The 15,067-nt window shown below is 42.2% G+C and overlaps 1 protein-coding gene and 1 long non-coding RNA gene across 4 annotated transcripts in view; both read left to right on the top strand.

Annotated features, from left to right (window-relative positions):
• Positions 1-15,067, top strand: part of LOC119647196 (protein split ends) — a 318,856-nt gene that overhangs the window by 200,520 nt on the left and 103,269 nt on the right. The window lies entirely within an intron of this gene.
• Positions 6,584-7,409, top strand: LOC119647197. The gene is made up of 2 exons (XR_005248810.1): positions 6,584-7,005; positions 7,061-7,409. It is a non-coding gene; the product is annotated as an uncharacterized LOC119647197 (long non-coding RNA).

The raw sequence follows: 15,067 nt of genomic DNA, 5'->3' as shown, positions 1-15,067 counted from the left end.
CATTGTCTGTGTTGTATCAGAGCCTTCTATCTGTTAAATAGCTGTCGACTAGCGCAATTAAGTAACTAGGTATCCCAATTTCCGCAAATGACTTCCTTATAAGGTTTCAATTGGCAGAGTTGAACGCATTTTGCATCACAGCACAATATTTCAGCTAAGCAATTGACCAGTTTGATGGGGTCAACGGTTGATTTCGCCGTACGAAAGCCGAATTGTCAATCTGATAAGCCTCAGACTGTCTACAGCCGGGAGCAATCTGTTGTAGATTATTCGCTCCAACATTTTCCCCATAGTGTCCAATAGGCATATAGGTTTGTAGGAAGATGGTTCATCAAGAGGCTTACCAGGCTTAGGCAACAACACTCATCATCATCATCAACGGCGCAACAACCGGTATCCGGTCTAGGCAACCTTTGTTTTTTTCATATCTCGGGAAAGATACCGTCCGTCAAGCCGGCTTCAAACAACTCTACGAATATGTCTAGCCTCGACTTAATGGCCAGCTTAAGGGCTTTGTTTAGTATTCCGACGAGACCGGATGCTTTGTTGTCTCCCAGTCCACCGTAAATCTCCAGTACTTCTTTCGTCACTACTTGGGGGTATTACAGCCACATCTAAAGATGTGTGTAGACTGTAATCCCTTTTGCTCTCCTGAGGGGACAAACCCTGAACGATTTTCAGTAGAAGATCGGGACATGTAATTTGTGGAGTTGCTTGACCTCTAAATGTCCCTATCACAACACTGTAAGCGCTTCTCCATGGGTCTATATTCTCCTCTGCGGAGAATTGCTTGAAGCAGTCCCTCTTGTTTTGCTATATAGCCTTCGGAATTCCTTGTAAGCTCGCTGTATTCACCTCCTGGACAATCCTGTTCCTGCACACTGACCGAAGCTCTGACAATTGATTATCCCACCAGCAGTTGGGCCTTCTACTGGGCAAAGCATAACGTCTGGGTATCGATGAGTCTCATGCCTTCGCGAAACACTGTGATATGGAGGGCTCTTTCCGATGGTATATAGTGTCCTAGTCCAACCACACATCTATCAATGTTTGCTCGTTTCGCATACCAACCTGGCGTTCTCCTCATTTTTGGACGAGCAGATTTCCAACCGCTTGACTTGCTCTTCAGGTCAACGACTATTGCCTGGTGATCACTGTGGATGTACTATTCACTGATTCACAACTAAGGTCAGATCCACAACCGAACCAGACTCCCCTTTCCGATAAGCATTAACCTGATTGTCGTTAGCCAATATGATATCTAACTGTGCGAAAGGCCCCAAGAGACAACGCCCTCTTGCATTTGCCAGTGAACTTCCCCATTCTGTGGCAAATGCGTTGAAGTCACCGGCGATGACTTTTGGTTTCCGTCCTTTTGCATTCAAAACCGTTCTGTTCAGCATGTCCTCGAATTCAGCCAATGTCAAGGCTTTGAACAGCATAGCAGCTGTAGAAGTATATGCTGTATATTTTTGCCCACACTTGTGGACTGCCTCATATATTCCTGGATGGCTTAGTCCCCGCGTGCCCACAAGGCTGCCCGACATGTTGAATCGGCTACCCATACATTATTGTTAGGATTTCTATAGGGTTCGCTTATTATAGCCACTTGAACCTTTGATTCGTGGGTGGTCTGCGAGAGTAGGTTTTGTGCGATCCTACAATGATTGAGGTTGATTTGGATCAACCAAATTTTATCACTGAATTTAGCGCCTTTTTGAACTCAGGACACTTGCCGCTTCCGGCAGTAAGCACGCTGTCCAGGCCCTCGTTCATTACACAACATGTCACGATAAGAGGATTCCTTACTTGGGGGTTTGTCAATTTTAGGTACTAACATAAGGTTCTAACACATAATGCTGGAAATGGCGGAAAGTATGTTCCATCCAATTTGGTTAATATGTCCCGTCTTGTCTTAAGCGAGGACCTGAAGGCCTTATCAGATTTGCCTTCTAGCCCCAAAGTTTTGTTTCTCCATAACCTATTGCAAATTTTCAGTGTTACTTTTCTGTCCTGTCCTGTTCTTTCCTCTTAATCCTCTTCCTACCGCCATTTAAGCAATTTTTCGCTCCGACGACGACGCAAGTGAAGATTGAGCGGTTCACTGTCCCGCCAACAGTTTGATTTTTTGCTCAAGAATGTGTTATCGTGGAGTCTCGTTTTTTTTTGTAGAAAGCTCTCTTTGCGCGGATGTTATATTTACCCATAACACAACGAAAGTTTGCTGGTCCATCACTTTCGCTGAAGAACTTGACTTGACTTGCTCCTAGAGCAAAGGCGAGGCAGCGTCTGAAGAGTTGACTCTGCCCTGGTATAGTCGTTTTCGTCCCTCTTTTAATTTTGGAAACTTGGGTGTTAGATCTAAGAAGAGGAGTCCGTGGACCATCAAGAGTGGGAGCAAGTTGCTCTCCGTTTGGTCCGGTCCGGCATCAAGTCGGTGCGGACTTAGGACTCCCTAATCCCTAAAAAAATATATTGTATAATTTCGCTGTCAACCTTTCATGTCGCTACTTGCCCAGCCTAATTCGTGATCCACAGAGCATTGCAGAGATTCCCGTAGGATTCACGTGGTCAAAATCCGGCGGCTCTTCAAATGTCGACGTCGACTTAAATTAATTTCGCGTTTTAGTTTACACAACCCAGTTACGTAAGTCTTCCTTTGTTGGTACAGCATGGATTTGAGAAGGTCCTTTCGGATTTCTCGTGTATCTTCTTTATCTCTCAATTTCTGCATCAAACAGGTGGAACAATAAATATCCTTTGCATGCCTCTTCGAAGTGATACATGAGCAGGGCTGTAGGAGAAAATCTGCTCCCAGGATCAATAGCGGTTTCTCTATATTACCAAACTATCTTTAACCTTCGCGAATCTCGCCAACCCCGGGAGTATTTCATCTTTCCCTTTTCCTCTCGTGAGGTCTACATAATTGTAGTCGCAGATGTATGATCGTTTCGACTTCTTTCTGTGCCGGTCGAACCTTTTGACGTTTTCCATCAACTTCGCTGCTTTGGCCCATCTTAGTCAGTTCTCATTTTGGATATGATCAAAGCATATTACATCATTAGTCTTACACAAAATCTTTGTCTTCATTACCGCGGGGCGCCGTTTATTGCTTTTGACAATCGATCCGCATTCAGAACTATAATGGGTAACAGGGCGAACGACCTTATTTTCATGCGTGATGTATCCACTGTTACCTACGATTCTTAATCATTCCGACCATTTGGATCTAAACTTACTCTGAAGATCTCCATTAATGATGAGATCATCAGCCACGTTTCCATTTTCTTGAATCCTTGTTACAATCCCGAACAATGTGACCTGTCTCACCACAACGTCTGCATCAGTCAGACCGATCAAACTCACTTGTGCACACTCTCGCTAGATCTCTTCAGTGAGATTTGCTCTCTAAGACGACAGACTACCTATCCAGTACGGACCTTCCCGACATCCAGCAGCTTGCGCGCTGCTTCTGTTGGCAGCCGGATGGTCGCCATCTGTGTACCTCCATACAGTCAGCTCACTTTAGCTTGGTTACCTTTCGTCTCTACGCAGTGTACATAATCGCGCTTTTCTAGTCTTTTCTGCCTTTCGCAGTTTTCCCTAGTTAGATGTGACCATGGAGTTGATCGCATCCCAGTCTTGCTGACCTACTAACATTTTTTGCACCAGATTTTCTGGTAAAAGGATCTCTCCTAGAGTCTCCTCTAGGTTCTTCCTTTCTTCCACACATCTTGGACAGTAGAAGAATACGTGCTCTGGGTTCTCTAGGACAACATTGCAGTTTGGACAATCGGTTGAGGTATCTAGTTTAAACCTGAACAGGTACTGGCTATATGATCCATGCTCCGTGAAAAACTGGGTAAGATTATAATTAGTCTCACCATGCCGTCTTTCTAACCACTCCTTGATGGCAGGAATGAGCCTGTGTGTTCACCGACCCTTTCCCGAGCGTTCCCCTCTTGCCATCTAATTAGAGATCTCTTCCTTTCGGCGTCCTTCGTCTGCGATAAAGGAGAGATAAACTTTGCTTTGTATACGTTCGTCACCTCATCTGCCAAGATGTCAATGGGCATCATTTCCGAGATGACGAATGCTGCATCATCTGATACAGTCCTGAATGCTGAGTCCACCTTTAGGGCAGTTCTTTTGTAGACTGCACTCAGTTTGTTAGCGTTAAATGTGACCTGCAGTGCCTTTCTCCAAACTGGAGCTGCATAAAGCAGGACTGAATTCACTATCCTAGTTATAACCAACCTGGAAGCATGCCGTGGCCCTCCCCCGATCGACATCACATTTGCGGTGGAAGCTTTGTCGTGCACTATGCACGTGTTGCTTATAGCTGAGGTCAGACGGTTCTCGTCTATCATCCCTCCTAAGTTTTATATTTGATGGAAGTGACGATATGATTCCCAATATGAGCATCATTTTGTAAATAGCTGTTCACAATAGCAGCATTTCTCGCATCCAGGGTCATAACCATGTAATATTTGCGTGTAACCAATTCGATGGCATCAATGGTTGATCTGGTTTTAGGGAACCCATACTGTCGATCTGGTTTTACGGAACCCATACTGTCGATCTGAGAGGCCTCCCTGGCTCTTAACAACCGGGAGTAATCTATTGTAGATTATTCGCTCTAGCACTTTCTCCACAGTGTCCAAAAGATAAATAGGTCTGTCGGAGGTTGGCTTACCTGGAGGTTTACCAGCCTTAGGCAGTAGTAATAACTTCTGTTGCTTCCATAATGCAGAAAATATCCTCTTAGACATGCACGCTTCGATCAACTCAGCGAACATGTCCCGTCTGGATTTCACGGCAAGCTTAAGGACCCTTTTCGGCACGCCATCCAGACCCGGAGCTTCGTTAAATTCTATTCTAGCGCAGATCCCCTGCGGGTCGTCACTAGTGACTGGCTGTATTGTCGTCACATTCAGAGTCGCTGGAAGCTGTCAGTGCCCTCTTCCTGCTGGGGGAATAACCCCTGGATAATTTTTAACAAGAGTGAAGGGCACGTGATCTGCGGAGATGAAAGGTCTTTAAATCGCCCCATCACGATTATATAGACGTTCCCCTACGGGTTTACGTCCGCTTCCGAACAGAACTCCTGTTCCCCACACATGCAAAAGGGGGGTGTAAATTTGTTTTCACCAAATGTAGTCATGTGGAGTATCAAATTAAACGTCTCGGTTAGTACTTTCTGAGGCCCGCCTCAGTTTTGATATTTGTTGGAAAGGTGGGGATTGCAGATGGTAGAAAATCATGATTTCTTTAATGAACCATGGACCGCAACCGAAAAATCTGAAAAAAAATCAAGAGGCTGCCGCTATATGGTGCCTAGGCTGGAAAGCTCCTCTTAAGTTCATCCTAGCAATGTAGGCTATAACATAAAGTATGATCCTACCAAGTAGTTTGGGGAAAATCGCTCTATTACTAACAAGGAAAGGTGCTGTTTCTTTGCAAGTTCAAGATATATATTCCGTACTACGTACTAATGGAACAAATGCACCCTTGAATGTCTTTATAAAAGAAATACACAAAACCTTTCATACCTGAAGTGTCCAGCTTCATGTTTCCCGACTTGTTTGGAATGCATCCAGTATAAAGAAATACTTGTTTCCTACTTGGATGACTCAAAATAATCTCCACGAAATGCCTATCTTTCATGAAAATTGAGGCGAACGACAGAGTACGAGCAACAATAGACCTAGAAAAGAACCTTGTGGTACGCCTTTCACATATGTTATTTGCAGAGCTTGACGACTGTACTGGTGTCGAATCGTAGAAGGGAATTTCCGGAATACGAAATGAAACAAAGAGACCACGACTAATTGTTACATGGAATACACTCCGAAAAGATTGGAGTGGTCTTTTGAAGAGCTGGAAGAAGCAATGGAACGATCAAAGAACATTCCAAAACAACATTAACGAAATTTCTGGACATTTAAGCAATATATAAATTAATTTCTCAACCATAACAGATCCACCAGACGAACAAAATAAAGTAAATCAACGAACAACGGACGCGCATTGAACCATATTTTTGCGCGCTTTTTATAATAGCATTGGATTGCTTGCTGTCGTGGAAGCAGCAGAACATGGGAAAAAAAAACACAACTTTGAAGAAGTCGAACAAAGAGTTTGGAAGTTTGACGAAGCATACAGTCTTCTGGGGTCTTTTCGAGCATTATATTCATACCTCACTGGCGTATAATGAATCTAAAGCAAAGAAATATCTTTTTTTTCCGCGAACATTAGTTGTATACACACAGATACCCTCGAAAACGTTAAAGAGTGTAATCAGAAGAGCAAGCAGCAATCTAGACGATTCATGAAGAAAGGAAAATAAAAAAAAAGACAGACGAGCACCTCGGTTGTAACCTTGCACAAAGTATTGTATGATCCAGAAAATCTCAAGAGCGTAAAATCTGAGAAGAAGCAAAAAAAAAGTAGAAAGGAAAGAAAGATGAAAGATGACAACAACATCTTTAAATCTTTCAGTTGAAGTCTGCTGGAACCCTGGCTTTAAAGCATTCTTTTATAAAATTTTATCTCCATTTTGTCGTCTTTGCGTTCTGCATTATTATTTATTATTATAAACAAGACCGGGGAAAAAAAGGCTTATTAAAGCGTAACCACGGGGGCGAATGGGGACAAAAATGCCTGCAGGTTGCAAATTAATACAGGGACAATGTAAATTCGAGCAAAAAAGGAGGCACAAAAAGAAGGGGTTCAGATGTACAACATACCCAAGCCGTCATACGAGCTTGGTTATATTGTACAGGAAAGAGGTCGTCAAAGTTGAGGAATAATGCGCATCGAGAATGGTCTCAGTAGAAGCCTTAGAAGTTTTGAATATATGCAAGGAAATATGATGACATGGAACGTGGAATGTGCAGGCCAGAAGCGATGATAGCTTCCCGAGAAATATTTTGATAGATACCATCAGCAGCAATTTCACAATCAAGAGTAAACGTGGTCATTAAGATACTTCTGGAATTTTCGGTAATTTGAATCCTGAAGGTTTTTTCGAAAATATGCTTCATAAATTTTATTAAAGGTCATCTATGTATTCTAAGAAGGTATTCGACTTCTAGAAATTGTTGAAAAGAGGTAAACCTTTGGTCAACCAGGTAACCTTGATGGGTCATGCTTGTTTTGTATATATGGTTCCTGTAGACCTTTTTGTGGGACGTAGTTCATAAGAATAACCTGTGGGGTATGCTGATTACCTGGTGAGCAGAAATGCAAGAATGTCAAAATTGCGAATTGGTTGAAAGTTCTTTGTTTTGTTGTACCTATAATAATGGTTATTATTTTAAATTTTTTAATGTATAAAATTTGAATTTTTAATTAAATATTTTAAGATAATTTCATAATAAAATAAATTTTAATAGATTAAAAATATTTACTGGAAAGACGGGTTGATAATTCGTCCAGGGCAAAGAGAACTCATCAGATGCTGCCTCACCTCTGCCCTGGAAGCAGCGTGATTGGAAGTGGTTCTTTTACACAATAATTTCCAAACATGATATGAGTCTGAATTACATATATTCAGGACGAAAGTTGTCAGTCATTGTTTTTAAAAACTGGACTACTTTGGCCAAAACAAGGGGTCCGTGGGTCAAAAAATGTTGGAGGAAGCTCTTTGTCAATCGGTCGGGTCTGAAACAAAATGGCTGCTGACTCCAAATTCTCTCAATACAAAATTTTTAAATTTAATTTAAAATTTTATTACGAAATAATAATAATCAGCGAATCTAACAAATTTTTCTATTTTATTTCAGGTATGTATCGCATTCCTTGGATTACTTTATCTGTCACACCTACCAATAACTCAGTGTAAGTAACTTTTGACCTCATGAAGAACCTCTTGGAAAGAAATATTTTTGCGTTTTCAAAACATACCCTTAGATTTATGTAGAAATCTATGACAAGGCGACCTTTTTTTTGTTATTTTTTGGAAGGTCCTCTTTTTTGAGCCATCAAAGAATCGTAATGCTCCTCGTCTTTGCTGCTCACCCTTATGATGAAGCCAGACCAAGAATATCTTTGTTTTCATGCACGTAGACTAAAGATCGTAAAAACGTAAAAACGCGTATCCTCTACCTCCATTTATAGAATTTTCGGTCGTCCCCCGAATACTAAATTCATTACCAGCTTAGACTTTCAGGATCCGTGCTGGAAGCCTTGATGAAGCGCTTAAAAATAAAAGACGATTTTCACAATTCCAGGACGACCACTTTTTTACTCTGCGGCTATGCAGTTTGTGTAATGTTCCTCGGACTGTAAAACGAGTGATGGATAAAGTCATCCATGCATACTTACAGCCTCGTATTTGTCCGTTTGACCCTTTGCTTAACAAAAGGACCTCCGACTAGCACCTATTCTTCTTGGTCGAAGTGGTTCTGTATGCAGGACGCACTGGCGGAAGCTAAATTTGCGGAAAAACCAATTCGTAATGAAATAAGTCCTCTATTTGGGACACATTATCGGTCACACACTGCCGAGTCCAACTAGGTTCATACTAGTTTCGACTTCATGCGTCCAAAAACAGTGTTTTGGTCCAAATCAGAGCAAGAGGATAAGGTGTCAATTGCCTACATGTCGAGAAAGTAAATTTGGTCATAACGAATGCATACTATTAGACAGCAGGAATCTTTGTAGCGGTGGAAGCACCCGCCGGTTTTGGAGCATATATAGAAGGGTCAACTTTTGAAGTGCTGACAGACCACGATTCGCTCAGACTGCTGAACAAATCAGACTTTCACAGTAGAGTGACCAGATAGGCTTTTAAGCTTCAGGGATATTTTTTCATCATAACACAATGGAAAGACTTGCGAGACTCCTCTGTTTCGAGTGTATTCACCAACTAATATAGAAGCTTTGGAAAGAAACTGAAACACCGCAGACATGGACCTGGATTCTCCACACTTTAAGTCTCCAGGGTATGCCCAATTTATTGTACACGCTAAGGAAAATGCTACTAATCTCTCCGATATGTGGGTATGCAATTGGTTCGTATGCAGATGCACCAATTTTTCTTCGGGAAATGAGCTGCAGGAGCAGCACTCCCCGCCTCATCCAATTTCGTCTTGAGTACACTGTAAACTCCTAGGGTAATTAAATTGTATGGTAGACTCATTTTTAAGGTTTTGTTTGTAAAATGAGCCTGTGCGTCCACCGGCCCTTTCCCGAGCGTTCCCACCGCTCTTGTCATCTATTTATGGATCTCTCCCTCTCAGCGTTCTTCGTCCGCGATAAGGAAGAGGTTGGCTTTGCATTGTATATATTCGCCATCTCATCTGCCAAGATGTCAATCGGCATCATTCCAGAGATGACGAATGCTACATCATCTGAGACAGTCCTGAAGGCAGAGCATACCCTCAGGGCTGTCCTCCTGTAGACTGAACTCAGTTTGGTAGCATTCCCTGACATCCACAACGCCTCCCTCCAAACTGGGCTCGCATAGAGCATGATCGAGGTCACCACCCTGGCCATAAGCAACCTAGAGGTATGCCGTGGCCCTCCCACGTTCGACATCATCCTCGCCAGGGCCATACTAGCAGTGGATGATTTATCACAAACATACTATAAGTGTTGCTTATAGCTGAGCTTCCAGTCTATCACCACCCGCAAGTATTTGATAGTCGGCTTGGAAGTGATGATATGATTCCCGATTCTAAAACAGGCGTAATTTCTCTTCCGGCGCTTCGTGATGAGGACCGCTTCTGTTTTCTCCTCCGCAAGCGTCAAACCAGAGCTCTCCAACCAGCATTTGACAGCACTGATTGCCTCGCTTGAGTATAACTCAGCATCTTCAAGATGCTTTGCGACAACAACCAGTGCTATGTCGTCAGCGTAACCCACCACTGTGGCTTCCTCCGGTTGTACATGATGTTCCACAGTAGTGGGCCCAATACGGAGCCCTGTGGGACACCGGCGGAAACAACGTACTCCTGGGGTCCGTCATCAGTATCATACCATAGCCTCCTTTCAGTTAAGTAACTATCGACGATAGCAGCGAGATATGGGGAATACCAATCTTCGCTAGGGATTTGCGTATTAGATTCCGATTAGCCGAATTGAATGCATTTTTCACGTCCAGGGTTACTACCACGCAATATTTGCTGGTACTACCCTTTCCGTGAATTGCAACTTCGGCCAAGCCACTAACCAATTTGATGGCATCAATGGTTGATCTGGCTTTTCGGAACCCATACTGCCGATCTGAAAGGCCGCCTTGGCCCTCAACAACCGGGAGTAATCTATTATAGATTACTCCCTCTAACATTTTCCCCATCGTGCCCAAAAGACATATGGGTCGGTATGACGATGGTTCACCTGGAGGTTTACCAGGCTTAGGCAGAAGTACCAACTTCTGTCGCTTCCAAGCCGCCGGAAATATTCCTTCGGACATGCACGCTTCGAACAGCTCAGCGAACATGTCCGGCCTGGATTTCACGGCAAGCTTAAGGGCCTTATTCGGCACTCTGTCCAGGCCCGGCGCTTTATTGTCTCCTATTCTGCTGCAGATCTCCAGCAGCTCGTCTCTGGTGACTGGAGGAATTGCCGCCACATTCAGAGGTGGTTGGAATATGTCGGTGCTCTCCTTTTGCTGGGGGAATAACCCCTGGATGATTTTCAGCAAGAGGGTGGGACACGTGATCTGCGGAGAGGAGCGTCTGTCTGTCTGTCTGTCTGTCACACGCATTTTTCTCGGAGGCGGTTATAGCGATTGACACCAAATTTGGTAGAAAGGTGAAAACTATGAACGCTCACGCATATAGTGAGTTACATCCTCTTACGACGAATTTAAGGGTTGGTCCCCATACATGCAAAAGGGGGGTGTAAATTTTTTTTTCATCAAATATAGTCATGTGGGGTATCAAATTAAAGGTCTCGGTTAGTACTTTTCGAAGCCGGTATTAGTTTTGACTTTTGCTGAAAAGGTGGGGAGTGCGGGGGGTTGAAAGTGGTGATTTTTTTAACGAACCCATTCTCAGAAACTACCCAACCGAAAAATCTGGAAAAAATCAGGGGGCTGCCACTATTTGGTGTCCGAAATACCCTCCATATCGATACCTGTTCAAATAATAATTGACAGGAAAACCCCCCTTAAGTTCACCCTAGAATCACAAAATTTTGCAGCAATGTAGGCTACAGTATAGATCATGATCCCGCCAAATTTGGTGAAAATCGCACTATTACTAACCAAGTTATACCAGGTCAAATCTGCGCTCCTCTGCAAATTCAAAACTATGAATGTCAATATCGCTTGAAAGTGGCTATTTTCACATAATATATGCATATTTTACGTGCTACATGCTAATGGGACAAATGCACACTCAAATCTCTTTATAAAAGAAATACACAAAACCTTTCATACCTGAAGCGTCTAGCTTCCGGTTTCCTGACTTGTTCTATGATTCGTGCCGGTGTCCAACATTTCCGACCAAGTTGAATCTTGACAGAAGTAGCCCATGATCTAATTTTTGACCCTCACGTCAAGTATAGCTTCCTGGGGTTAACAAGTGGCTCTCCAGGGATCAACCTCTCGTCTATCAAGACCATCAATGGGTGGTGATAGTAAAGGCCCGTCTGATGTGATTCTACTATCAACAAAACACTACGACTTTAGACACTATAAGAATCGATAAGCAACTCCCCCAATTCAGGATGTTAAGCGAACCGTGCCTGTTAGGTAGTTTGTGATCGAGGGTAATTAACTGTTTTGGACCAGAGCCTCACTAATACCTGGTCGCCTCAATGAGTATGTTTGATTTTGTTGTGCTAAGAGATACCATTTGACACAGTGGATCTCCTAACCCCATACTCGTGGAAACCATATGAGCACATGAATAGAGAAAAATAAAAAAAAACCATCAAACAAGCGAGTTCCCGTACCGCACAAACACTAGTCTTTCAGGTGGAAGCACGTCTCCGCAATACTGAAAACCACATGGGAGAAGTTGGGAAGTCAAGCAGTGGAGCTTATGAGAAAGCCACATTGGCCTATTGCAGAGACCGCAACCATGGAAGTTCCCTGGGTGATAGGTTGCCAACATTGATTTGATTAGGGTCAAAAATTTACTCGTGGCTTTAAAATAAGGTCTTCTCATCAGGTGTAGGCTAGTTTCGGAGGCGGTGCTGAAAATTATCTGTCAAATTCAATGGGGTGGTTCACTGCATTTGTTCCAATACTTTTTGCGATCCAACCCGGAAAGTTTATAAAGGCAATGTCTGTGGTAGAAAAAGAAGACAGACAGAAGACAGAAGGCAGACTCTTCTCAAATGGAACGACGGCGAAGGCCAGGACGCCAGACAAATTCGACAGGAATTAGGGATATCGGATTGGTGGACGTTGGGCCAAAACAGGGGTGTCTGTCTTTACTAAGTTAGGCTCATATCGGACACCGATTGTTGCCCTGATGATGGTGATTCTGGCTATAGTGGCAGATACGTACCCAAGATTATTTTCCCAATCGAGTTCGCATTTTTCCTGTCCAATTGACTGTACTGGGGTTGTACTTTTTATATCCAGATTTTTGCCTCAATTTCAAGTTCAATTTTGTCGCAGTGTGTCATATTAAAGGGGTTACTAAATTGCTTGGGAAAAATAGGGATTTGATTGGGAATAGTAAAAATTTGGCTGGGAAAGATATTGATTTGGCTGGAAAAATAACAAATTTGGTTGAGAAAAATACGAATTTGGTTGAGAAAAATACGAATTTGAGAAAAAAACCATTTGATTAGAGAGAATACGAACTTAATTGGGAATTTGACTGGAAAAAGCTCTAACAACGTTTGAATTGTTGGAGCACTGGTTTTCTCTAAATGAAAAAGGCTGGTACTCCCCCTTAGAGTAGATGATATCATTTAAAACCCTATCCGAACCGTGAAACTTGCTCCAATTCAAAATTTCATCCTTTCCCGAATATAAAAATTTGAAACGTTGAAATTTCTCTCGGTCTCGTATTCGGATACAAATAGTCCAGTCCGTGGTTAAGAAAGCCAATAGTATAAAAATCGTAGAGAAAAATCTCATGCAATTTAAAATTATCTCCTTTTTTTCGACGAAGAATTCCGTTATTTTGATAGATTGGGACAAACGAACTTCCAACTCCTTTTGGTGCTAAATAATAGACAAGTTTCTGTCCAGTCTCATGTCTTGCTCGGGCCAAGAAGTTTTTCGAAATTCAAATAAACTGTTGTTTCCTATCGAATATTGGATTGTCGATAACTCCATTCTTTGGACAAAAGAAGATACAGTCGTGAATAGATTTTGTGCCTGTTGAGCCAAAAAATTCCTTGAGTCGTGAGAAGCTTCTTTGAAGCCTATGTTGTGTGGTTGGCCTGAATGACAGTTAAATTTTAAGGTAGTTTTTCTAGAATATTTTTTTTTAATTTGGCAAATCTTTGCCTGACAAGGGATCAAATCTCGATCGGACACTTTGCGTAGATCGATACTTCCCATTTAGAATGAACATTCTTAGGCCGGTTTTTGTTTTGTTACTAGCTTCAAATTTACATTGTTAAAATGGGGTCATTTATTGAAAAGCGTCATTCCATGACCTCTTAAAAACTTAGATTTACTGAAAGCCCAAGTCTACACACAGGAATTCGTCTCTTGGCGCATTGATTGGATATGTACGGCGGAAGAAAAGCATTGCACATGGTCGACGTTTTGCGATACTTGCGCTTGAAAAATGTCGCACATGTACTCTGGTTTTACTGCCGTGTATGTGATGCAATGCATTGGTGTGGGGCCATTTGGTTACTAGACAATGGCTGCGAACATAGCTGTTTATGGCTTGCCACAAGGGATGGGGAAACAGACACAAGAAAACCATCTAGACACATCGATGCACGAACTGCATGGGCCAGGGACTAGCTAGTTACCTCGTACCTAGTCCATGTATACGCACTGACATTCTGTGCCCCTAGATTTGCGCCTCCTGTGTGTAGACTTCTTGATTGCTACATATCATTTCAAAGTTCCTGTTCACAGTCTGCACATACTTCACAGAGGTGGTGAAAACACACTTCTTTTGGTGCATTTTTTCATTGACATAGGTAGCGATCCACAATTATTGCACTGTCAAAAGTTGGTTAGTTTTCCTTTAGCTGGTACGACTTTGGCACCATTCTTCTGATCATCATTCATTCTTTCTGGTCTTTAATATGAAAACTATCTAAACCTTTTACCAAAATGTAGATACTTAGCTCTTGAGCTATTCCCTAGAACTTGCTCCAGGTTATCTAAACTTTCTTTTGACATATAGTAGATGTCGTTCATGCCATCTTCTTCGAAATACCCGAAGTATATTAGTATAGTAGCTCTTGCTTTTTGACTGGTAACCAATATTCTCACAGTTTTCGCATTGCTCTTGCAACAAAAAAGTGGCAGGAACTACTAATTTTCTCCTATCTTCCTTTGGGTGATGTACTTTCAAGAAATTCTGCACTGAACCAATTCTGGAATTTGTGAAAATGCCATCTGATTTCCTAAGAGAGTCCAGTCTCGTCGACTCATTCATTGTGTAAATTATTCCCAGTGTAGTTAGCTCAGAACCCTTTTATGACCTGTATTATCCTTTCGCTATTCTGTCCGTCTGTCACACGCACTTCATTCGAAAACCATTTCACCAACTGACATTAAATTTGGTGAGCATGCAGCCAATCTATGGCATAATTTGTTGTTGTCGAGTTTACGGAAGTGTCCATGCAGACAAGAAAAGATGCAGACACTTATTTCCCTAAACATAGTAGTTATTTAGGGCATCATATTAAAGGCTTTTATTAATAGTTTTTCGAAACAAGTCTTAGCTTTGGCGTTGGTTGTGAAAATGGGGTGCAATAAGGAGGGGGAGGTGATCTACGATCAGAAATGTTTCCTTAAAAAAATGGTGTTAGCTTGAAAATATTCCCCATCCTGATATTTGTACAAATATATCTTGGAAATCTACTGGGAACTTCCCTTACATTCAGAAGATTTAGAAGTACACAGCAAAGTAGGTCATAATATAAGGTACAATACTAGAAAATTTGGTAGGAATTGTTCTAT

The sequence above is a fragment of the Hermetia illucens genome, chromosome 1, assembly GCF_905115235.1.
Source record: "Hermetia illucens chromosome 1, iHerIll2.2.curated.20191125, whole genome shotgun sequence".
Lineage (NCBI taxonomy): Eukaryota > Metazoa > Arthropoda > Insecta > Diptera > Stratiomyidae > Hermetia > Hermetia illucens.
This window is presented reverse-complemented; position numbering and strand designations above follow the sequence as displayed.